General features: G+C 40.7%; 1 pseudogene across 1 annotated transcript; it reads right to left on the bottom strand.

Annotated features, from left to right (window-relative positions):
* Positions 1-5,488: 5,488 nt before the first annotated feature.
* LOC144339860 (HIG1 domain family member 1A, mitochondrial pseudogene) lies at positions 5,489-10,258 on the bottom strand (annotated as a pseudogene). The gene has a single exon (XR_013415383.1). The product of XR_013415383.1 is annotated as an HIG1 domain family member 1A, mitochondrial pseudogene (transcript).
* Positions 10,259-24,404: the final 14,146 nt, after the last annotated feature.

Here is a 24,404-nt window from a genome sequence, read left to right on the forward strand (position 1 = left end):
TAAGATCACTACATGAGCCCATGGAATATGTGAGCAGACTCCTGTGGAGTCATAATATTATATTAAGAATCCTGAATTTAAACCAATAACAGATTACATCTCAGACATTGGTTCTATGTTGTAATTTAAAATTCATAACCAGAAAATGAGGTGGACAACAAATTCAAGATTCTCGGGAAACAAAGTAAAAACAGTTTGTATATTGCTGGAATTGTCTATCAAGAGTCATGTTTTCATGTCTTTTTTTTTATTTTTTATTTTTGAGAAAGAGTCTCACTCTTGTCACCCAGGCTGGAGTGCAGTGGCGCGATCTAGGCTCACTGCAGCCTCCGCCTCCAAGGTTCAAGCGATTATCTTAGCCTCCCGAGTAGCTGGGATTACAGGCACCCGCCACTACACCTGCCTTATTTTTGTAGTTTTAGTAGAGATGGGGTTTCGCTATGTTGGTCTTCTGGTCTCGAACTCCTGACCTCACGTGATCCGCCCGCATTGGTCTGCCAAAGTGTTGGGATTACAGGCGTGAGCCACCACACCCGGCTGTTTTCATGCCTTTTAATCTTCCCTGATAATTTCTGTATACTGCCATGAGCAAAGTGTTTGTGACTTTCAGCTATATGGCATTTATTCTAAACAAAAACAACTTTAGGGTCTCAGTGTATGACTTGAGTTCATAAAGTTAAGTAACTAATTGAACAAGGCTAATTAAAAGAACTTGGGCTTCAATTTTTTTTGTTTAAGAATCAGACACTTTATCACAGACACTTCCTTAACTGCAGTTCAGCTTGATGTTTGCTATTTCTGGTAACAGGAGTAATATATGCTCCTATTAAAAAATTCAAATAATTCAGAAATGTGTAGAGCAGAATGTGAAAATCTCTTGTAATCCCAATCCAGTTAACTGATTAGTCTTTCCAAAGTTTGTTGTTGTTGTTGTTGTTGTTGTTGTTTGTTTTTTTGAGATGGAGTCTTGCTCTGTCGCCCAGGCTGGAGTGCAGTGGTGGGATCTTGGCTCACTGCAATCTCTGCCTCTCAGATCAAACGATCCTCCCGCCTTATAGTTGGGATTACAAGTGTGCACGACCATACCCAGCTAATTTTTGTATTTTTAGTAGAGACGGGGGTTTCCCCATGTTGCCCAGGCTGGTCTCAAACTCCCGACATGAAGTAATTCGCCTGCCTCAGCCTCCCAAAGTACTAGGATTACAGGTGTGAGCCACTGCACCCTGCCTCCAAAGATTTTTATATGCACTAACAAATACTTTTTTTTGATGGTTTCATACTAATTCACGGTTTTGCATTCCCTCACTATAGTTAGCGATTTATGTCTTAGTCTGGATTCCGTCAAGTTGTAAGATTCAGACTTAAATGGCCTCATAGAACAAACATACTTTATTTTAAAAGTCCAGGGCCTGGCTGGGTAAAGGAGTGTAAGTAATGCTGTCAGTCCTTGGCTGTGCTCTTTTGTTCTACTCTTTCCTGTCTTGGTCCCGTTTTGCAGCAGCCTCTCACCTTGTGATGGCAATAAGATTAATACAACTCTTCTTATCAACCCCCCAGTGGAAGGGAGAGATTCTGGCTTTTTTTTTTTCAAGCAGGGTCTTACTGTGTGGCTCAGGCTGGGGTACAGTAGCGCAATCATAGCTCACTGCAGCCTCAACCTGGCAGGCTTCTTAACAATTTCACAAGAGTCTTGTAATTGCACCTTATTTGCTCTGATTAAATCACGTGTCCATCCCTGAATCTGTAACTGTGACCAGGAAGATGTGATGTTGCTCAGCAGGTCAAGTCTAGGTCAGTTGCTATCCATAGAAGCAGAGGTGGAATTAGTGTCCCTCTAAATCACAAAGACTGAGAATAAGGGAATGCACAGTTTCCCAGTAGAAAATAGAATGTTGTTGAGAAAAAAAAAGTCAATTTTGAGTAAGACAAGACATTCTTTCTTTTTTTTTTTTTTTTTTTTTTTTGTTGAGACAGAGTCTTGCTCTGTCGCCAGGCTGGAGTGCAATGGCACGATCTCGGCTCACTGCAACCTCTGCCTCCTGGGTTAAAGCAATTCTCCTGCCTCAGCCCCCCTTGTAGCTGGGACTACAGGTGCACGCCGCCTTGCCCAGCTAATTTTTGCATTTTTAGTAGAGATTGGGTTTCACCATGTTGGCCAGGACGGTCTCAATCTCTTGACCTCATGATCCGCCCGCCTCGGCCTCCCACAGTGCTGTGATTACAGGCATGAGCCACCACACCTGGCCAGAAAAGACATTCTGTGTGTCCTGACAGCCCAGTTTCCATACACAAACCTTTTGCTATACATACACTATTTGGTTTTCGTTTGTATGGTTTTCTTTTTTTCTTCTTATTTTGAAAACAGGGTCTTGCTCTCACCCAGCCTGGAGTGCAGTGGCACCATCATGGCTCACTGCAGCCTTGACCTCCTGGGCTCAAGTGATCCTTCCATCTCAGCCTCCTGAGTAGCTGGGTCTATAGGCGTGCACCACCATGCCTGACTAATTTTTTTGCTGTATTATTTTTTGTAGAGACACTGTCTCACTATGTTGCTCAGACTGGTCTCGAACTCCTGGTTTCAAGCCATCCTCCTGCCTTGGCCTCCCAGTGTGCTGGGATTACAGGCATGAGCCACCAGGCCCAGCCTTGTAGTTTTGTTTTGTTTTTATATTATATGTTGACTGTTAAATTTATAGAAAAGTTGCAAAGATAGTACAGAGTTCTCATATAGCCTTCACACAAGTTTCCCTGGTGCTAACATCTTACATAATCATAGAACATGTGTTAAAACTAAGAATACTAAACAAATTACAGACTTCATCTGGCTTTCATTGCTTTTTCCAATAATTATCCTTTTCTGTTCCAAGATCCAATCCAGGATTCCACACTGTATTTAGCATCTGTATACTTTCTTAAAAATAGTCACACCCGAGCTAATGTAACTGTCTAACCTACATGATAAAACACACCTCCTCAGGGAGATAGCTGAAAGTCTCATTATTCATTCCCATTGAGGGTCAAAAATGCATGGATGATTTGTATTTCTTTTCAGGTCTAGATATAATACAACTTCTCATGGCAAATGATTGCCAAATTACACTTAACTGACTCCAGCTCAGTCAACATGCAATGGTAAAAATAAAACATAGTGGCCGGGCACAGTGGCTCACGCCTGTAATCCCAGAACTTTGGGAGGCTGAGGCGGGAGGATCACGAGGTCAGGAGTTCAAGACCAGCTTGGCCAACATGGTGAAACCCCGTCTTTACTAAAGATACAAAAATTAGCCAGGTGTGGTGGTGTGCTCCTGTAGTCCCAGCTACTCGGAAGGCCAAGGCAGGAGAATTGCTTGAACTCAGGAGGCAGAGGTTTCAGTGAGCTGAGATCGCGCCACTGCACTCCAGCCTGGGCAACAGAACGAGACTCCATCTCAAACTGAAAAAACAAAAAACAAAACCATGGTAACCACAATTGGAAAAAAAGAAAAGACAAAGAAAGAAACTTCCCTTAGGAAAGGAGAGAAATGAAAACATACAGTGGTCACTGGTTGACATCATACACGTATAACATCCCCTAATTGAAAGAAATAGCAAAAACTCGCGATCTTGGCAGCAAAGTGAACTATTTTTCTTTTTTGGGGAGGGGACAGAGTCTTGCTGTATCACCCAGACTGGAATGCAGTGGTGCGAACTCAGCTCATTGCAACCTCCACCTCCCAGGTTCAAGTGATTTTCATGCCTCAGCCTCCCGAGTAGCTGGGATTACAGGCACCCACCGCCATGCTGGCTATTTTTTTTTTTTTTTTTTTGTATTTTTAGTAGAGACAGTGTTTCGCCATGTTGGCCAGGCTGGTCTTGAACTCCTGACCTCAGGTGATCCTCTCACCTTGGCCTCCCAAAGTGCTGGGATTACAAACATGAGCCACTGTGCCCGGACTGTTTTTTTTCTGTTTTTGAGATGGGATTTCACCACATTGGGATTTCACCACGTTGGCCAGGCTGGTCTCAAACTCAAGTGATAAGCCCGCCTTGGCCTCCCAAAGTGCTGGAATTACAGGCATGAACCACCACACTCAGCCCATATACAGATTTAATTTGTATTTTTTCATTAAAGACTAAGCTTGTATAGTGTGCCAGGCACAGTACTTGATGCTAGAAGCAGAGAAAATCAAAACAAACAAAACTATGGCCCTCATGAACCTTATATGAGGGAAAAAATGAGGCAGGAGAGAGCGGTGAGCTGGTGTGTTCTTTGTTTGGCAAGCAGGGATTTTTTAGGAGTCCAGATAGCTTTTCCATAGCAGCAGGACAGAAGTTAGTGTAATGGAAATGGTTGCAAAAGGTAGAAGTGATGTAGCAGGAGTTATGGGATTTCTTTCTATTTATGGACATGGTCACTTTCATAATAGTACATATACCATGTTATCACCATGGAATGTAAATTCAGGTTAGACAAGAGAATTTCACAAGTATAATAGCATTCCATAGTATATAAAAGTTTGTGTGCAGGGCACGGTGACTCACGCCTATAATCCCAGCACTTTGGGAGGCCAAGGCAGGCAGATCACCTGAGGTCAGGAATTTGAGACCAGCCTGGCCAAAATGGTGAAACCCCATCTCTACTAAAAAATACAAAAAATAGCTGGGCATGGTGCCGGGCATCTCTGATCCCAGCTACTGTGGAGGCTGAGGTAGGAGAATCACTTGAACCTGGGAGTTGGAGGTTGCATTGAGCCGAGATTGTGCCACTGCACTCCAACCTGGGAGACAGAGTGAAACTAAAAAACAAACAAAAAAAATTCTGTATACTTTCTGGCCAAACCAGTTTGCTTATAAGTCATTAATTCCATTATAGGTAATTTGTTTAGTGTTTACAGTTTTTATGGAGAAAATAAGCAACATACACATTTTAATAGTGTTCATTTATTTTTGCATGAGCTCTTAAAATACACATCTCTTCCTTTCCTTTTTTTTTTTTTTTTTTTTTTTTTTTGAGACAGAGTCTCATTCTGTCACCCAGGCTGGAATGCAGTGGCACGATGTAGGCTCACTGCAACCTCCACTTTTCGGGTTCAAGCAATTCTCATGCCTCAGCCTCCTGAGTAGCTGGGACTAATTTTTTGTATTTTTGGTAGAGACAGGGTTTCACCATGTTGCCCAGGGCAGTCTCAAACTCCTGAGCTCAGGTAATCCGCCCGCCTTGGCCTCCCAAAGTGCTAGGATTTCAGGTATGAGCCACAGTGCCCAACCAAAATACATATTTCTATTTCAAGATAACATTTAAAAATTATTCTAATGTAACAGCAGCAAAAATATAATTATGCAATTACAAAAGAATTAAACTAGAATCCATCAGTTATTCTCGTGTTTACAACTGTGATTCTTTAATACAACTACTATACAGCTCTATTGTAAGCTTTTGAGGTTGGGTTTAAACACACACACACAGATACTGTCAGTTGTGGGGGGCTTTACAAGTTATATTCCATGCACTTTTTGCACAGAGTTCTAAAAGAGCCAGCCAGTCCACAAGACAGTCAGGAAAAAGTTAAATTAACTGGGCAAATAGCACTCTTACATAATATTCAAAACGTGAGATTCTGCAGCAAACTGGCAGTACTTCAGGGTTGGCTTACTATCTTCTTTAGAACTAATTTCATCTTAACAGTTTAACAAGGTGGACATTTCAACACTCTGAAGTGTATTTAGGTGACATGTATCTTTTATGTTAACTCTACTTCCTTTAATGACCTACTAGTAAACTTAGTCACTAGTAATTCAATCACCAGGCAAATCAAGCCTGCAAGAAAGGAAGCCAATATTCAAAATGCTGTTACCATCTTAACCCACTCAAATAGTTTATTTTCAACATTAATATGTAACTTCAATAATGAGATGTCTAACTAAAGCAAGCTCCTCCAACAAGATCAAGACAGCATCTCTTCTTCTAAGGCTTAGTTTTTGCCTAGAATTCCCGATAGCCCATACCAACCCAGCCATTGCTCCTACAACAAAGCCTTGGGCTCCCACACGCATGTGGATCAGATGATGGAACATTTTAGTATTTCCCCTCCTCTTCAATTTGTGTAATCCGTATGCAACAATTGCTATAAAACCTGCCATTCCAATGGGGGTGAATGGTGCCTCTTTAGCTTTTGAGTAAGTTTGGATCCCTGATCTTCATCATACAAAGAAAAGGAAACATCTGTGTCTGTCGACATAGTGATCGCTCAAAGAATCTACCTAGAGCGAGAAAACCTCTCACATGCCAACTGACTTCTCTCTTCTATTTATTTATCTATCTGTGAAATAAGAACCTCCAGCTAGACTCCAAACCCAGTGGTACAAGGGAGAGAAAACAGTCATCACTGGAGAAAGCTACAGGGCGATCAGTGTCCTCAGGGAAGAGCCAGGCTTCAGTCAAAGCAAGAAGGCCAAGGGAACACTTAGAGAAAAGCTATCTATATAATTTCTCCAAATGAAACCATACCTTAACACACTTAGTATGGTAATCTAAAGTCAAAATTATTATTACTAGAGACAGAGTCTCACTCTGTCACTCAGGCTGGAGTGCAGTGGTGCCATTTCAGCTCACTGCAGCCACCATCTCTCAGGTTCAAGTGATTCTCCTGCCTCAGCCTCCCGAGTAGCAGGGATTACAGGTGCCCACACCACACCTGGCTAATTTTTGTATTTTTAGTAGAGACAGGGTTTCATCATGTTGGCCAGGCTGAACTTGAACTCCTGACTTCAAGTGATCCACCCACCTCTGCCTCCCAAAGTGCTGGGATTACAGGTTTGAGCCACTGTGCCCAGCCAAAATTAGTTTCTCTTAGACATTGCAGAATCTTTTTTGCATGTAATGTTAATTGGTGAGGAGTTCTTTTGTAGACAATCTTGTTTTGTTATTTTCTCAATATAAATAAATCTAAAGTTCCAATAAAATCTAAAATTCTGAAATTTTACTTTGATCTATTCCAAGTTTGAAACCTTTGTCACGTATCTTGCTTGGTATTCCATAGGCCTCTTAAATTAGAAGACTCATGTCTCCTTTAACTCTGGAAATTTTTCTTTTAGTATTTCTTTGTGTATTTCTTCCTCCAAATTATCTGTGTTTTCTCCTTTTGGAACTGCTATAGGATGGATAATGCGATATCTGGATCTATTCATTTCTCAATTTGCCTTTATACTTTTTAAAAATTTTTAGTGGTTAATTTTAAGGAGGATCATCCCTAGCATCTCTCAACTTGATATTTAGGTTAATTTGCTCTTTTTTGAGATATAGTCTCACTCTATTGCCCAGGCTGGAATGCAGTGGGGCAATCTTGGCTGACTGCAATCTCTGCCTTCTAGATTCAAGTGATTCTCCTGCTTCAACCTCCCAAGTAGCTCGGACTACAGGCGCGCACTGCCAGGTCTGGCTAATTTTTTATATTTTTAGTAGAAACAGTGTTTCACCATGTTGGCCAGGCTGGTCTCAAACTCCTGACCTCTGGTGATCTGCCCACCTTGGCCTCCCAAAGTGCTGGGATTACAGGTGAGAGCCACCACAGCCAGCCTGATTTGGTGTTTTAAAAAGCGGGATTATTCCCCCCAATAAAGTGGGAGACAGAATAGGAGATAAGATGGATAAAAAGAGATAAACGTTATCAGGCTTCTCTCAGAACTATAGAATTATGAATCATTGCTTCCTACACAAGGCTGTTGTTTCAAATTGCTTCAAGGCCTTATACCATTAAATAGAAGGTCAGATCGATGAATAAGTTACAAAAATGAAGCATGGAATGGAAAATCTCTTATTGTCCATCACACTACTTCATCAGAAAAAAATTTGAGGCAGGGGGCAGAGTCTCACTCTGTTGCCCAGGCTGAAGTGCAATAGCACGACTATGGTTCTCTGCAGCCTCAACTTCCTGGGCTCAAGCAATCCTCCCACCTCAGCCTCATGAGTATCTGGGACTACAGGCATGCTTCACCATGACTGGCTAATTTTTAAATGTTATTTTTGTAGAGATGGGGTCTTGCTGTTTTGCCAGGGCTGGTCTCAAACTCCTTGGCTCAAGTGATTCTCCCACCTTGGCTTCCCAAAGTGCTGGGACTGCCCAGGCGTGGGGGCTCAGGCCTGTCATCCCAGTGCTTTGGGAGGCCAAGGGGGTAGGATCATATGAGCTCAGGAGTTTGATCAGCCTGGGCAACAAAGTGAGACCCTGTAAAAAAAAAATTAGCCAGGCATGGCGCCACACACCTAGGGTCCCATCTACAAGGGAGGCTGAAGCAGAAGGATCACCTGAGTGCAGGAAGTTGAGGCCACAGTGAGCCATGTTTGTGCCACTGCACTCCAGCCCAGGTGCCCAAAAAAAAAAGAAAAGAAAAAGTGTTGGTGGTGAAACTCCATCTCTACCGAAATACAAAACTTTAGCCAGGCGTGGTGGCGGGCGCCTGTAGTCCCAGCTACTTGAGAGGCTGAGGCAGAATGGCGTGAACCTGGGAGGCGGAGCTTGTAGTGAGCCGAGATCGCGTGACTGCCCTCCAGCCTGGACGACAGAGCAAGACTCTGTCTCAAAAAAAAAAAAAAACGAAGAAAAAGAAGAAGTGTTGGGATTACAGGCCTGAGCCACCATGCCAGGCCTTAGATTTTTGTTTTCTTTTTCGAGACAGTGTCTTGCTTTCTTGCCCAGGCTGGAGTGTAATGATGCAGCCACAGCTCACTGCAGCCTGCAACCCTTGGCCTCAAGAGATCCTTTCACTTCAGCCTCCCAAAGTGCTGGGGTTATAGGCCTGAGTTACCACATCCAGTCTGGTCAGAAATGTTATAGAAGAAAGGCAGAGGAGTGATTCAATTTGTGTCCTTTTAACAATTAACACAGTTACAATTATAACAAAAATTTTAACTACAAATTCAACAGATTTATCTTCATAGCTTTCACAATCGTTATTAAAAATCAGGTACCAACCAAACTTTTTTCTCCACTATAGAATTCTCCCTACCACCACCATTTTAATTGGAGTCTCTGTAAGTTGTCTTTTGCTGCATCTGTTATACCGGCATGAAAAAGAACTTCCTGAATTTATTGGCCCTGAGCTTGGAATTTTCCTGGAGTTTTTCACCATGTGGTAGTTCCCACCAATGTTTTTGGTTATTTTCTCTACTCTCATTTCTCCATTTGTTACAGTGTGGATATGTGTCCCCAGCCCCAAAGTCTCACATTGAAATGTAATCCCCAGTGTTGGAGGTGGGGTCTGGTGGGAGGTGACTGGATCATGGTGGTGGATTTCTCATGAATGCTCTAGCACCATTTCCCTTGGTACTGTTCTCATGGTAGTGAGTTCTCATGAGATCTGGTCATTTGTATCAGCATGCAAGAAGGATGTTAATTTTTGGGTGATGGAATGGTTATGGATTTACTATATGTATTCTCTCAAAATTCATGTTGAAGCCCAGTGTGACTGTATTTGGGGTTAAAAAAAAAAACTAAGGTTAAATGAGGCCATGAAGGTGAAGCCCTGATCCATTGGGATCAGTGCCCTTATAGGAAGAGACACCAGAGAGCTCACTCTTCTCTCTCCTCATGGACTCTGAGGAAAAGGCCATGTGAGGACAAAATGAAAAGGCAGCTGTCTGCAAACCAGGAAGAGAGCACGCACCAGAAATCAAGTCATGCCAGACCTTTATCTGGGACTTCTACCTCCGTAACTGTGAGAAGTCAGTTTCTGTTGTTTCAGCCACGTAGCCTGTGGACATTCGTTATGGCAGCCCTAGCTGACTGAGTATGCTCAAATTCCATCCCTGCTATGTGGCAGTCCCTGGCTACTAACCTTGGGTAATTTAATGTCTTTTCACCAGTGTCCTCATCTGTAAAATGTAGGTAGGAATACTATCTACTTCATAGGAGTCATGAGGACCAAATGATGTAATATTTATAAGAGCTTAGAATAGTGCCTAGTGCACAGTAAACACTAAAGTGTTAATCATCTACAGCAAATGCAATGATAATTATTTTTTAATTTTTCTAGAGACAGGGTCTCACTGTCACCAAGGCTGGAGTATGGTGGTGCAATCACAGCTCACTACAGCCTCGACCTCCTGGGCTCAAGCAATCTTCCCTCCTGAGTAGCTGGGATTACAATCATGCACCACGACATCAGCTAATTTTTTAATCTTTTATGAGACGGGGTCTGACTGTGCTGCCTGGGCTGGTCTTAAACTCCTGGGTTTAAGTGATTCTCCCACCTCAGCCTCCCCAACTGCTGGGATTACAGGCATGAGACACCATGCTCAGCCCAGTAATAATTTCATGTGAATGTTTCCTATAGTGCCCTTTGATAAAAAGCTGAGAGCGTAATAATAAAATGTTAGTTTAGGTAATTCTACAAACTTCAAGATAATGGTGGCAGTATTATGAAGACTAGCTTGATTTAAAGATACCACTTAGAATAACTATAAGAATACATGGACTTGTTCCTAAGTTTAATGAAGTATTATTAGTGGTTTTGTGTTTTGTTCCAGATCATAACAATCTCCTATTTTTTTCTACATGCTTTGACATTTACCTTTTGTATGTATGTCTAGAATCTATCTCAAATTAATGTTTGAATATGATGTGATATATGAGCCAAGCTTCCTTTCTTTCCCCACATGGAACCCAGTTGCTCCACCAAAATGAATTGAAAAGATTATTTCATCTCCATGGAATCACATGAAGCTGAAAATGATTGTGAGGTCTATTTCTGGATTTGTATTCTGTTCCATTGGTCTATGTCTATTTTCTTTTTCTTTTTCCTTTTTTGAGACAGAGTCTCGCTCTGTCGACCAGGCTGGAGTACAGTGGTGCTACCTTGGCTCACTGCAACCTCTGCCTCCTGGGTTCAATCAATTCTCCTACCTCAGCCTCCCGAGTAGCTGGGATTACAGGTGCCCACAACACCTGGCTAATTTTTGTATTTTTAATAGAGACGGGGTTTCGCCATGTTGGCCAGGCTGGTCTTGAACTCCTGACCTCAGGTGATCCACCCATCTCAGCCTGCCAAAGTGCTGGGATTACAAGCGTGAGCCACCGTGCCCGACCCTCTTTGTTTTCTTTATATGGAGTCTCACTCAGTCACCCAGGCTGGATGGATTACAGTGATGATATCTAGGCTCACTGCAACCTCTGCCTCCTAGGTTCAAGCAATTCTCCTGCCTCAGCCTCCCGAGGAGCTGGGACTACAGGCTCATGCCCCCACACCCAGCTAATTTTTGTATTTTCAGTAGAGACAGGGTTTTGCCATGTTGGCCAGGCTAGTCTCAAACTCCTAACCTCAAGTAATCCATCGGCCTCGACCTCCCAAAGTGCAGGGATTATAGGCATGAGCCACGGCACCTGGCCCTGGTCTATGTCTGTCTTTATGCTAATATCACACTATCTTAATAGTAGTTGCTTTATATTAAGCATTGAAATCTGGTAAAGTAAGTTCTTCAACTTTGTTCTTCAAGGTTGGCTTGGCTACACTAATTCCTCTGCATTTTCACATACATTTTAGTCTCAACATGTCAATTTACACACACACACAGACCTGCTAGGATTCTGATTGGAATTGCATTGAATCTATAAATTAGACCAATATGAGTAGCATTGACTTAATAATATCAAGCCTTGGCCAGGCGCAGTGGCTCACACCTGTAATCCCAGCACTTTGGGAGGCTGAGGCGGGCAGAAAGCTTGAGTCCAGGAGTTTGAGACCAGCCTGGGCAACATGGCAAAACCCTGTCTCTACAAAAAATATAAAAATTAGCCAGGCGTGGTGGCATGCACCTGTCATCCCAGCTACTTGGGAGGCTGAGGCACGAGGATTGCTTGAGCCCAGGAAGGGGTAGTTGCAGTGAGCCGAGATTGCACCATTGCACTGCAGCCTGGGAGATGGTAATGAAACCCTGTCTCAAAAGTAACAATAATAATAATAATATCAAGCCTTCCAATCCATGAACTTTATCTACCTACCTACTTATGTAGCTTTCTGGTTATATAGACTATATGTGTTTCGTAATGATGGGGATACAGTCTGACAAATGCATTGTTAGGCAATTTTGTTGTTGTGTGAACATCATAAAATGTACTTACACAAACTAAGATGGTAGAGCCTACTATATACCTAGGCTAAATGGTAAAGCCTATTGCTGCTAGGCTATAAACCTATACATGTTACTATGCTGAATATTGTAGGCAGTTGTAATACAATGTTAAGTATTTGTGCATCTAAACATAGAAAAAGTAATGCTTTGCCTTATGATGTTATGAAGGCAACAATGTCACTAGGCAACTAGCAATTAGGCTGCAGTGCAATGGTGCAATCTCAACTCACTGCAACCTCCGTCTCCCAGGTTCAAGCGATTCTCCTCCTCAGCCTCCCAAGTAGCTGGGATTACAGGCATGTGCCACCACACCCGGCTAATTTTTTTTATTATTAGTAGAGACAAGGTTTCACCATTTTGTCTAGGCTGGTCTCGAACTCCTGACCTCAGGTGATCTACCTGCCTCAGTTCATACAGCTAAAGACTAGATTGTTTTCCTCACAAGATAACATTCATTTATAGCTCTAATGCTGAAAGAGCAGCTTTTTAATGTAACAAATGATCTAGATACAGAAGTCATAGGTTTCTCTTCCTGTGAGAAAAACGTTCAACAAAATATAAATCAAACAGCATCCCAGAGGCAATAGAATCTCATTGTACTGAAATGTTTACAAATTAAGGCTACCTTGGCATATAAACAATTTACAATTTATGATGGAACATTCCCATCAAATTGTTTACATATAAGAATTCAAGGCCGGGCGCGGTGGCTCACGCCTGTAATCCCAGCACTTTGGGAGGCTGAGGCGGGCGGATCACAAGGTCAGGAGATCGAGACCACGGTGAAACCCCGTCTCTACTAAAAATACAAAAAATTAGCCAGGCACGGTGGCGGGTGCCTGTAGTCCCAGCTACTCAGGAGGCTGAGGCAGGAGAATGGCGTGAACCCGGGAGGCGGAGCTTACAGTGAGCCGAGATGGCGCCACTGCACTCCAGCCTGGGTGACAGCACGAGACTCCGTCTCAAAAAAAAAAAAAAAAAAAGAATTCAAGGCCAGGTGTGGTGGCTCACACCTGTAATCCCAGCACTTTGGGAGGCTGAGGCAAGTAGATCACCTGAGGTCAGGAGTTCGAGACCAGCCTGGACAAAATGTTGAAACCTCGTCTCTACTAATAAAAAAATTAGCCGGGCCTGGTGGCACATGCCTGTAATCCCAGCTACTCGGGAGGCTGAGGAGGAGAATCGCTTGAACCTGGGAGGCAGAGGTGGCAGTGAGCTGAGATCACACCATTGCACCCCAGCCTGGGGGGAATGAAAAAAGTGAAACTCCATCTCAAAAAAAAAAAAAAAAAAAAAAAAATTCAAGCAATTTATTAAAGAATCATCAGTGGGGCTCAGTTCAAACAAGTTAATATTATGCATCCTTACATTCAACTTAGTACACTCAGTTGCTATAAGGAGAGTAACTGTCGTCTTACTTCGGGAAACACCACTAGTAATGTTAAGAATCCAAACCAGTCAAAGGGCAAAGTATTACAGCATTTGGCTCATGAATGAAAAAGCCTACAATTATAATTTAGTTTTTCTAATTAGAACATGATCCAAATATGGGACGTTTTCTTGTTTTTCTTTGCTTTTGTGGCTCTAATACCCTTTTGGTTTTCTAAGCAAGCTGAATACATTTCCTGATCAGTAATGCCATTGAACAAATGATCTACACAATTCAGATTTTTACTAAATCCAGGTTTCAAGATGGCACAATGTTCCTAAGTTATGTTTCAATTAGTACATCTTTCTGATGCCAGGGAAAAGAAAACAAGGACTAATATGTCCTATAAAAAATGGTGACATATTCCTAAAGCTGTGTATTTATTTATGAAGAAAAGATGATTGTCCCACTTTATGCATGTGTAGATCCTGTTTTAGCCACTATGACAGAAGAAAGTCTCAGTGTAGAGGTCTACAATTCCGATAAATGTCTCTGCATTTCCCTACATTAAGTTTAGCTACTTTCTGTCCAGAATTATAACGACAGACCCTGAGATGTAGCTCTCAGATCTCAAAATGTCTTTCTTTTTTAGAAAATGGATTCCAGGAAGATTAAAAAGCAATACCAGCAGGTATAGGTGCAGAATTAGATGTAATCATTCAAAGCATTCAAGTAAAATTATGGCACTATAAATATCAGAAAAGCATCCCTTTGGTGTTCAAAACAAAATGTGTAAGTCATTCCTAACTCAGTGGAGCTTTATAGCATTTTCCCAGACAGGAAGGGGAAAAACAGTTAACATTTGAAAGTCCTGAAAGCTTTCCCCTTGGTTAATTACATTAGATGGCTTGTCTTTGATCGAATTCCTTCTTTTTTTTTTTTCTTTTGAGATGTATTCTTGCTATGTTGCCCAGGCTGGAGTGCAGTGACTCGATCTCGGCTCACTGCAACCTCTGCCCCCCTGGCTCAAGTGATTCTCCTGCCTCAGCCTCCCGAGTAGCTGGGATTACAGGCGCCTGCCATCATGCCCAGCTAATTTTTGTATTTTTAGTAGAGACAGGGTTTCACCATGTTGGCCAGGCTGGTCTGGAACTCCTGATCTCGTGATCCTCCCACCTCGGCCTCCCAAAGTGCTGGGATTACAGGTGCAAGCCACCGCGCCTGGCCAAATTCCTTCTTTTTTAAACATGGATAAAAGTATTACGGGCCAAGCATGGTGGCTCACATCTGTTATCCCAACACTTTGGGAGGCCAACGTGGCTGGATCACTTGAGGCCAAGAGTTTGAGACTAGCCTGACCAAGATGGTGAAACCCTGTCTCTACTAAAAATACAAAAATTAGCTGGGTGTGGTGGCCTGCACTTGCAAGCTACTCAGGAGGCTGAAGTGTAAGAATTGCTTGAACCTGGGAGATGGAGGTTGCAGTGAGCCGAGATCACGCCACCGTACTCCACCCTGGGCGACAGAGGGAGACTCCATCTCAAAAAGAAAAAAAAAGAAGTATTACTGTTAAAATAGACAACATGTTGCAAATTAATTCTCATATAACGTACTCCAACAAAGCTTAGAAAATAAAGATGTTGAGGTGGCTTGTGACTAAGTCGAATAGTACTTTCCTCTGCTGACAACTTCTTTATATGTTGGACCCAACACTATGGTATGTTCAATTGTGCTGTATATGATCCTTTAATGTCACATGATGGTGGGTATGGATCTACAATGCCCAAGTCACACAGATTCCTCAGAGCCATCAAGTACTTACTTTATCCCACAGCTCCATTATAATCTTATGAGACAGTGTCATATATGTGGTCCATCATTGACTGAAATGTGGAAATGTCATCATGTGGCGCATGACTGTATACACACTGTCAGCCATCACGTCCATGGATTCAACCAACTGCAGCTCAAAAACATTCAGGAAAAAAAAATGGATGGTTTCATCCGTACTGAATATGTACAGCCTTTTTTTCCTTGTCATTCTCTAAACAATATGGTATAACAAAGATTTACATATCAGTTTGTATCAGGTACTGTAAGTATCTAGACATGATTTAAAGAATACAGGAGGATGAGCATAGGTTATATGGAAATACTACATCATTTTATATAAGGGCCTTGGACATCTGTGGATTTTGGAATCCTAGAGGGTCCTGGAACCAATCTCCCACAGGTACCAGGGGACAGTGTGTATTTATATATGTAAGCACTCTCTGTGTGTGTGTGTGTCTCTCTCTCTATATATATATGTATATATAGTCTGTATATATGTGTGTGTATATATGTACAGTCTCTATATATACTCTATACTATAAACTAAAGCCACTATATATAAACACTGTACACACATATATATAAAATATATAGAATACACATTGCTATATATATATACACACACACATATACACACACACACACACACATATATATATATTTTAGGTCTTCTTTACCTTCTCAGCAATATTTTGTAGTTTTTAGTGAAGTACATCTTTCTAAGGTGTATTTCTTAGTATTTGTTTTTGACAGTAATGTAGGCAGTGTTTACTGAGTTTCATTTTCCAATTCTTTGTGCTAATCCATATAAATACAATTAATTTTTGTATGTTGATCTTTTATTTAGTTTCTTTCTAAATAAGTTTATTGTTTGTAGATTCTTTTGGATTTTCTATGAATACAATCATGTAATCTACACATAAACACAGCTTTATTTCTTCCTTTCCAATTCTTTTTTGAGAGACAGGGTCTCGCCGGGTCACCCAGGCTGCAGTGATGCAATGATAGTTCACTGCGGCCTCGATCAAATTCCTGGGCTCAAGCAATCGTCACACCTCGGCCTCCCAAAGTGCTGAGATTACAGGTGTAAGCCACTGTGCTCAGCCTACAATCTTTATATATTTTTTTCTCCTTACCTATGGCTCAAACCTTTAGTAAAATATTGACAAGAAACAGTGATAGTAAATATCCTTATCTTGTTGTGGACCTAAGGGAGAGAGTGCTCAGTATTTCCTCTTCAGGTATGTTAACTATAGGATTTTTATAGACATCTTCTATCAGATCATCTATGTTCCTTGTATTTCTAGTCTGCTGAGAGTTTTTATCATAAGTGAGTGTTTACTTTTATAGTTTCTGAATTTGAGATTATCACATGATTTTTCTCCCTTATTCAGTGAAAGTGGTAAATTACATTGATTTCGGAATGTTTACCCAACCTTGCATTCCTGAATAAATCCTATGTGGTCCTGATATATCATCCTTTAAAAAAAAAAAAAAAAAAATTCGCTGGGCGTGGTGGCTCAGGCCTGTAATCCTAGCACTTTGGGAGGCCAAGGCAGGTGGATCACCTGAGGTCAGGAGTTAGAAACTAGCCTGGCCAACATGGTGAAACCTCGTCTCTACTAAAAATACAAAAAACATTAGCTGGGCATTGTGGCATGTGCCTGTAATCCCAGCTACTAGGGAGGCTGAGGCAGAAGAATCACTTGAACCAGGGAGGTGGAGGTTGCAGTGAACCGAGATGGCACCACTGCACATCAGAGCGAGACTGTGTCTCAAACAAACAAACAAAATCTCTTGGCCAGGCACGGTGGCTCACACCTGTAATCCCAGCACTTTGGGAGGCTGAGGCAGGTGGATCACTTGAGGTCAGGAACTTGAGACCAGCCTGGCCAACATGGGGAAACCCCATCTCTACTAAAAGTACAAAAATTAGCTGGGCATGGTGGTGCACACCTGTAATCCCAACTACTCGGGAGGCTGAGGCAGGAGAATCTCTTGAACCCCGGGAGGTGGAGGTTGCAGTGAGCCTAGATCGCGCCACTGCACTACAACCTGGGTGACAAGAGTGAGACTCCGTCTCAAAACAACAACAACAACAAAAAACCTCTGGATTTTCCAACTTTTTTTTAAGGATGTTCAAGAGAAATATTGACTTGTAACATTTTTGTAAAGTCCCATGTCAGGTTTTGGTGTTAAGAGTTGCGCTAAACTCAGAAAACCAGTTGGAACATGTTCCTTCTATCTCTAATCTCAGGGTGCATAAAAAATTATTTTTTTCAGAAGAATTCATCAGCAAAGCATTCTGAGGCTGCAATTATATTATTTTTTTTGTGTGGAAAGATTTTCAATTACAGATTCATTCTCATTAATAGATACAAGATTTTGGGATTTCTTCTGTCAGTTTTAAGCTGTATTTTCCTGTATCATCTAACTTATCAGATTTACTGGAACAAATTAAGCTTAAGAACAGGCAAAATTAATTGAGTGTTAGAATAGTGATTTCTTCTAGGGGTACTGATTGAGAAGAACATGACCTGGAGTAACACAGATTTTCTCCATCTTGACCTGGGTCATTATTAGGTGTTAATATAAAAATCCATTAAATGTACTTAATTTAACTTTAATGTAAACATATTACAATTTTAAAATTACATGGAAAATAAACTTAAGATTTTGATGCTTACTCAAGACTGAAAATTTTGAGTTCAAGTGTGGCCTGAGAGCTGATTTGAATGCTTACTGGAGATCTAAATTTTCAAAGTGAATGGTTCCTATGCTAGGATATCTTATATCATTTCCTCCTAGCAATCATAGAATTTGCTTATTCTTATCTCTTCCAATAGACAGCAGAGAAATAAATCATGTGAAATTGAAGAGAGTAAGTTCCAGTGTTTACATGACAAGGAACAAACGGACTACATATACTGTTTTTTGTTGTTGAAATGGAGTCTCACTCTGTCACCCAGGCTGGAGTGCAGTGGTGTGATCTCGGCTGACCTCAGCTCACTGCAACCTCTGCCTCCTGGGTTCAAGTGATTCTCGTGCCTCAGTCTCCTGAGTAGCTAGGACTATAGATGTGCACCACCATGCCCAGCTAATTTTTGTATTTTTAGTAGAGATAGGGTTTTGCCATGTTGGACAGGCTGGTGTTGAACTCCTGGCCTTAAGTGATCCACCCACCTCAGCCTCCCAAAGTGCTGGGATTACAGGCATGAGCCATGGATTACATACACTTTAGACAGTTCTTCATTCATCTTTTTCTGTCAGATATTTAAGGTGGAACTAGATAGAAAATAGTTCAAAACCTGAAGGAAAGCCTCAAGAGTGAATATTGTTGCTTTGTTCACTGGAACCCATAAATTCCTACTTAAAAAAAAAATTATTTTATTACAAGTACGTTTTTCTTAATTAAGATAAAAAATAAGCATCAAAGCAGCAGCAAAATTCCCCCTTCCCCACTCCCACCCAGTTCCTCTGTCAGTCACAACAGCAAACATTCGGGGAGCCCTGAAGTATGTACAAGGCACAATTCAGTTACTTAATCCTCAACACAAACCTTTAGGTACTGTACCTACTTCATGAATGAAAAAACTAAGAAATAAGGGAGTTTTAATAGCTTGTCTATGGCTATACAGATTAATAAATAGTAAAACCAGGATTTGGTCTTGGCTCCCAAGTCTCTTTTTAAAACAATCTGCAATATTATAACCCACAATTGGTTTCAGTTTTCAAATAGTCCTTCTATGCACTATGTAGACATACTTATTTAATACAATGGAGTCATTCTATACTTTTATCCATATAACTGTTCTCCTACAAATGAATATTTAACATATTTACCTTTTTTCACTTTATAATTATATATAAAATTATACAGACAGAAATAAGCTAAATATATATATGTCCAGAAGTGGAGTTGCTAGTCAAAGTGTATTTGTTCTTTCTCAGTATTTTAAAGTTTTCCCATTCAGATCTATGAAAATGTGTTTTTTTTTTTTCAAAATTTGCCTCTTCCTATTTCTTCTTGTAGATAATCATTTGTCCCAGGAATCTTTATATCTGGTAGAACAAATCCAAAATCTTGTTCTTCAAAATTACCTTAGCTATTCATGGCGTCTTCTACACACAGTAGTTCCCCTTTATCCATAGTTTTGCTTACCTCAGTTATCAGAAGTCAACTGCAGTCTGAAAATATTAAATGGAAAATTCCAGAAACAATTCATGAGTTTTAACTTGTGAGCAGTTCTGAGTAGCATGATAAAATCTCACACCATCCTGGCTCTGCCTGCTGTAGATACTACCTGCCCATTAGTCACATGTAGCTGTCTCGGTTATCAGATTTAAAAAACATAGTATTATGCAGGGTTTGGTACTATTTGCAGTTTCAGGCACTGAGTGGTGAGTCTTGGATCACGTACCCACAGATAAGGTGAGACTACTGTAAATGTTACTAGTGATTCATGCAAATCTATCAATGCTAATAATAGTTTATCTTGTGTGCTTTACATAGACAATCACTTAAGTCTAACATTAATAACTTTTTCTGGCCAGGTACAGTTGCTCACACCTGTAATCCTCCCATTTTGGCCTCCCAAAGTAGGAGGATCACTCGAAGCCAGGAGTTTGAGACCCGCCTGGGCAATATAGTGAGACTCTGTCTCTAAAAATAAAATTAAAAATTAGCCGGGCATAGTGACATGTGCCTGTAAGTCCCGGCTGTTTGGGAGACTGAGGCGGTAGGATGACTTGAGCCCAGGATTTCAAGGCTGCAGTGAGCTATGATCGCACCACTGCACTCCAGCCTGGGTGACAGAGCAAGACCCTGTCATTCATAGATAGATAGATAGATAGATAGATAGACAGACAGACAGACAGACAGACAGACAGACAGATAAAATTATGCCTTTTCAAACCCTTCTCTACCTTCCTCCATCCCTCAAAACTGCAGACTACCTGAACAGTAACTAATAATGGACATCCTTGTCTATTCCTCATCTTAAAATAAATGTGTCTAACATTCTACCCCAAGTATGTTTGCTGGATTACATTTTAGAAATAATTACAATAGGCCGGGCGCGGTGGCTCACGCCTGTAATCCCAGCACTTTGGGAGGCCGAGGCGGGCGGATCACAAGGTCAGGAGATGGAGACCACGGTGAAACCCCGTCTCTACTAAAAATACAAAAAATTAGCCGGGCGCGGTTGTGGGCGCCTGTAGTCCCAGCTACTCAGGAGGCTGCGCCAGGAGAATGGCGGGAACCCGGGAGGCGGAGCTTGCAGTGAGCCGAAATCGCGCCACTGCACTCCAGCCTGGGCGACAGAGCGAGACTCCGTCTCAAAAGAAAAAAGAAAGAAAGAAAGAAATAATTACAATAGTTAAATAAGAGAACTAAAACATCACTTTTTTTTTTTTTTTTTTTTTTTTTGAGACAGAGTCTCGTTCTGTCACCCAGGCTGGAGTGCAGTGGCGTGATCTCAGCTCACTGCAACCTCCGCCTCCTAGATTCAAGCGATTCTTCTGCCTCAGTCTCCACACTAACTGGGACTACAGACACCACCACCATGCCCAGCTAAATTTTTGTACGTTTTGTAGAGACGGGGTTTCAACCCGTTGGCGAGGCTGGTCTCGAACTCCTGACCTCAAGTGATCCACCAGCCTCGGCCTCCCAAAGTGCTAGGATTATAGGGTGAGCCACTATGTCTGGCCTAAAACATCATTTTTTAAATGAGTCTAAAATCATGACTCTTACTACAAAACAAAAGAGGAAGAAGTAGAGGCTTAGAATAAAGTGAAAATGTGCAAATTTCATTTTATATAGGAGGCAGTCGATGGCAACTTTTATTCCTGAAGTTACTCATTCAAGAAATTGTTTTAAGTATGTCTCTGACATATTTAAAGCTGAATAGAAAATAGTATGTACACCTTACAAATTAAGAGAAGGCCCCCAAATTCAAATTTTAAAATTCTTGGCTCGGGGGCATTGGCTCATGCCTGTAATCCTAACATTTTTGGAGGCCAAGGTGGGTGGATTGCTTGAGCCCAGGAATTTGAGACCAGCCTGGGCAACATGGTAAAACCCCATCTCGACTAAAAATACATACATAAAAAAAAAAAAAAAATTAGACGGGCAAGGTGGCATGCACCTGTAGTTCCAGCTACTTGGGAGGCTGAGGTGAGAGGATCACCCAAGATCACGCCACTGCACTCCACCCAGGTGATGAGTGAGTCCCTGTCTCAAAATAAAACCAAAAAAATTCTTTTCAGAAAAGATTAAAAACAAAACAATTAACACTAAGAAGAAAAAAAAAAGCAGACAAGCAGAGCAGAAAATTAAAAGAAGACCATCTAATTGTGGTAATGCTAAAACTGAATGTAGAATTCAAAATGTTAAAAAATGTAAATAAATGGGACAAAAATTAAGTAGTTGTGAGCCTTTATGTGCTGAGTATAGCACTGAATACAAAAAGCAAAAGGGATTCAAATATACAAAACACTGAATAAAAAGGAAAAAAATACGTAACAGCAGTATCGGCTTTATTTTCCATTTCTCACTACTTGAGAGAAATAAGCATATAGAGAATCCACCAGTGTTTAATTATTAATATTGATTAAATGGATAGATAACAAATTGCACTGAAGAACACATCCTTCCTAGCACCGGGGAAATAGTTACAAAATGTCTGCTTAGCAGGTTAAAAAGAAATCCTGAATAAATTTCCAGAAGCAGACTACATACACTAACTCTGTGTATTAGAACTACAAACTGTTAACAAAAACTAAAAAATAAAATATACCCAACCACATGGAAATAGAAATATACTATCCTAAACAACTCAGATCAAGTAGTCACATTTTAGCCACTAAATACTTAGAAAACAGTAATGAAAACACTTTATTTTTGGAAACAGAGCCTCGCTGTGTCGCCCAGGTTGGAATGCAGTGGCATAATCTCAGCTCACTGCAACCTCCACCTCCCAGGTTCAAATAGCTGGGATTACAGGTGCACACCACTATGCCTGGCTGATTTTTGTATTTTTAGTCGAGATGGGGTTTCCCCATGTTGACCAGGCTTGTCTCAGACTCCTAGGATCAAGCAATCCTCATGTTTTGGCCTCCCAAAGGGCTGGGATTACAGGCGTGAACCACCATGTGTGAATGAAAACGTTTTTAACCTACAGGATGGAACCAAATAAATAACCAGAGGAGATTCATAACATTAAAATGGTTCCTTTGAGAACTGAAAAAAAAATAAATGGACCAATTATTCAACTCAATAAATAGGAATAAATAAGGGAAGTAGAAGAAGGAATCAAAGTAAAAATACCTAAATAAATTAGAAAATAAATGATAGTTTCTTATTCCCAGGTGGTGAGAGAGAGAATGGAGGTAGCCTGGGCAAACCTTAGCTAGTTTAATCAAGAAAGAGAGAAAAGACACAAAAAGTGTATGTAATTATAAAATGTATTTAAAATATTTAGATTATGTGCAATTATAGGCTTAAGACATTTTAAATAAAAGGTAAATGATGAATTTCCAGAAAAAGGGAAATTACCAAGATTTACCTGGTAAACAGACCTGTCAACAGACCAACACATAAGGAAATAGAAACATGAAAGAATTACTTTCAAGAGCCAAGTATATCTGCTTATAAATAAAATAGCTCCAACTTCAAAAAACAGGTAATTCTCAGGAGATATATATATATATATACACACACACACACACACACACACACATACTTTTTTTTGTTGTTTGTTTTTTTTGAGACAGGGTCTCACTTTGTCACCCAGACTGGACACTGGCTCAATCTCAGCTCACTGCAACCTCTGCCTCCCAGGTTCAAGTAATTCTCCTGCTTGAGTCTCCCGAGTAGCCGGGATTATAGGCATGCGCCACCATGCCTGGCTAAGTTCTTTGTATTTTTGGTGGTAACAGGGTTTCACCATGTTGCCCAGGCTGGTCTTGAACTCCTGAGCTCAAGCAATCCACCCGCCGCAGTCTCCCAAATGTTGGGATTACAGATGTGAGCCACGGCACCCAAGAGGATCTATATTCTAAATAAAACATTAGTTTTCCAGTTTATTCTGCCAACCTGTCATAACCTGTTAATAAAATTAATATAGATACAAAACATAGATACAAAGTCCCAAATACATGGTTAGGAATTAGAACATAACAGCATTGTAAATTAATGGTTATTACATTCTATTAATAAAATTGGTGTCTGTCATCAAAAGAGCAAATGCATATAATGTCATTTGAAAAAAAAAACTTTAACAGCTGATCCTAATAAGCAGGCTTCATGAAAAAAGATTCTTCTTAAACATAATATTCTATTTTTAACCTATAAATTACACGAGTGAAACACTAAAAATCAGATATCAGTAAAATCAGAAACAAGAATGCCCATTATTATACTTACTCACTGAAAACTATTAAAAATGATGATAAAAATTATGTGGCTAGTTTAACAGCAACAATAATCAGCTTTACAGTATAAGTGGTGACTAGTTAAAAATATTATAATACTTACGAGGAGTTCGTATCTAAAAGCCACAAAAATATTTTTGGAAACTTAAAAAAAGAACATAAAGAAAAGTTTGGAACCCTTACCAGCCTGGCCAACATGATGAAATACCGTCTCTACTAAAAATACAAAAATTAGCCAAGTGTGGTGGCAGGGGCCTGTAATCCCAGCTACTTGGGAGGCTGAGGAAGGAGAAACTTGAACCTGGGAGGCAGAGGCTGCAATGAGCTGAGATTACGCCACCACATTCCAGCCTGGGCGACAGAGTGAAACTCTGTCCCAAAAAAAAACAAAACAAAACTCTTAATGGGGAACATGTAAAACAACAATTCTACTAAGTTCTCAATGGAAAGATCCCCTAAGTAAAAAACATTTAATATGTTTCTAATTAAAATCCTAACAGAATACTTGAGAAAATAATCTGAATGATTCTGAAAGTCACATGGAAAAATAGACAGGAATAGAAAACTCTGAAAAGGGGACAATTAAAATTCTGCCTGACAAATTTTATGTGGTACACATTGTTCGAGGAATTGAAAATAAAGTGATTTTTGAAACACACACTG

This window comes from Macaca mulatta, chromosome 3 (genome assembly GCF_049350105.2).
Source record: "Macaca mulatta isolate MMU2019108-1 chromosome 3, T2T-MMU8v2.0, whole genome shotgun sequence".
In the NCBI taxonomy this organism is placed as follows: domain Eukaryota; kingdom Metazoa; phylum Chordata; class Mammalia; order Primates; family Cercopithecidae; genus Macaca; species Macaca mulatta.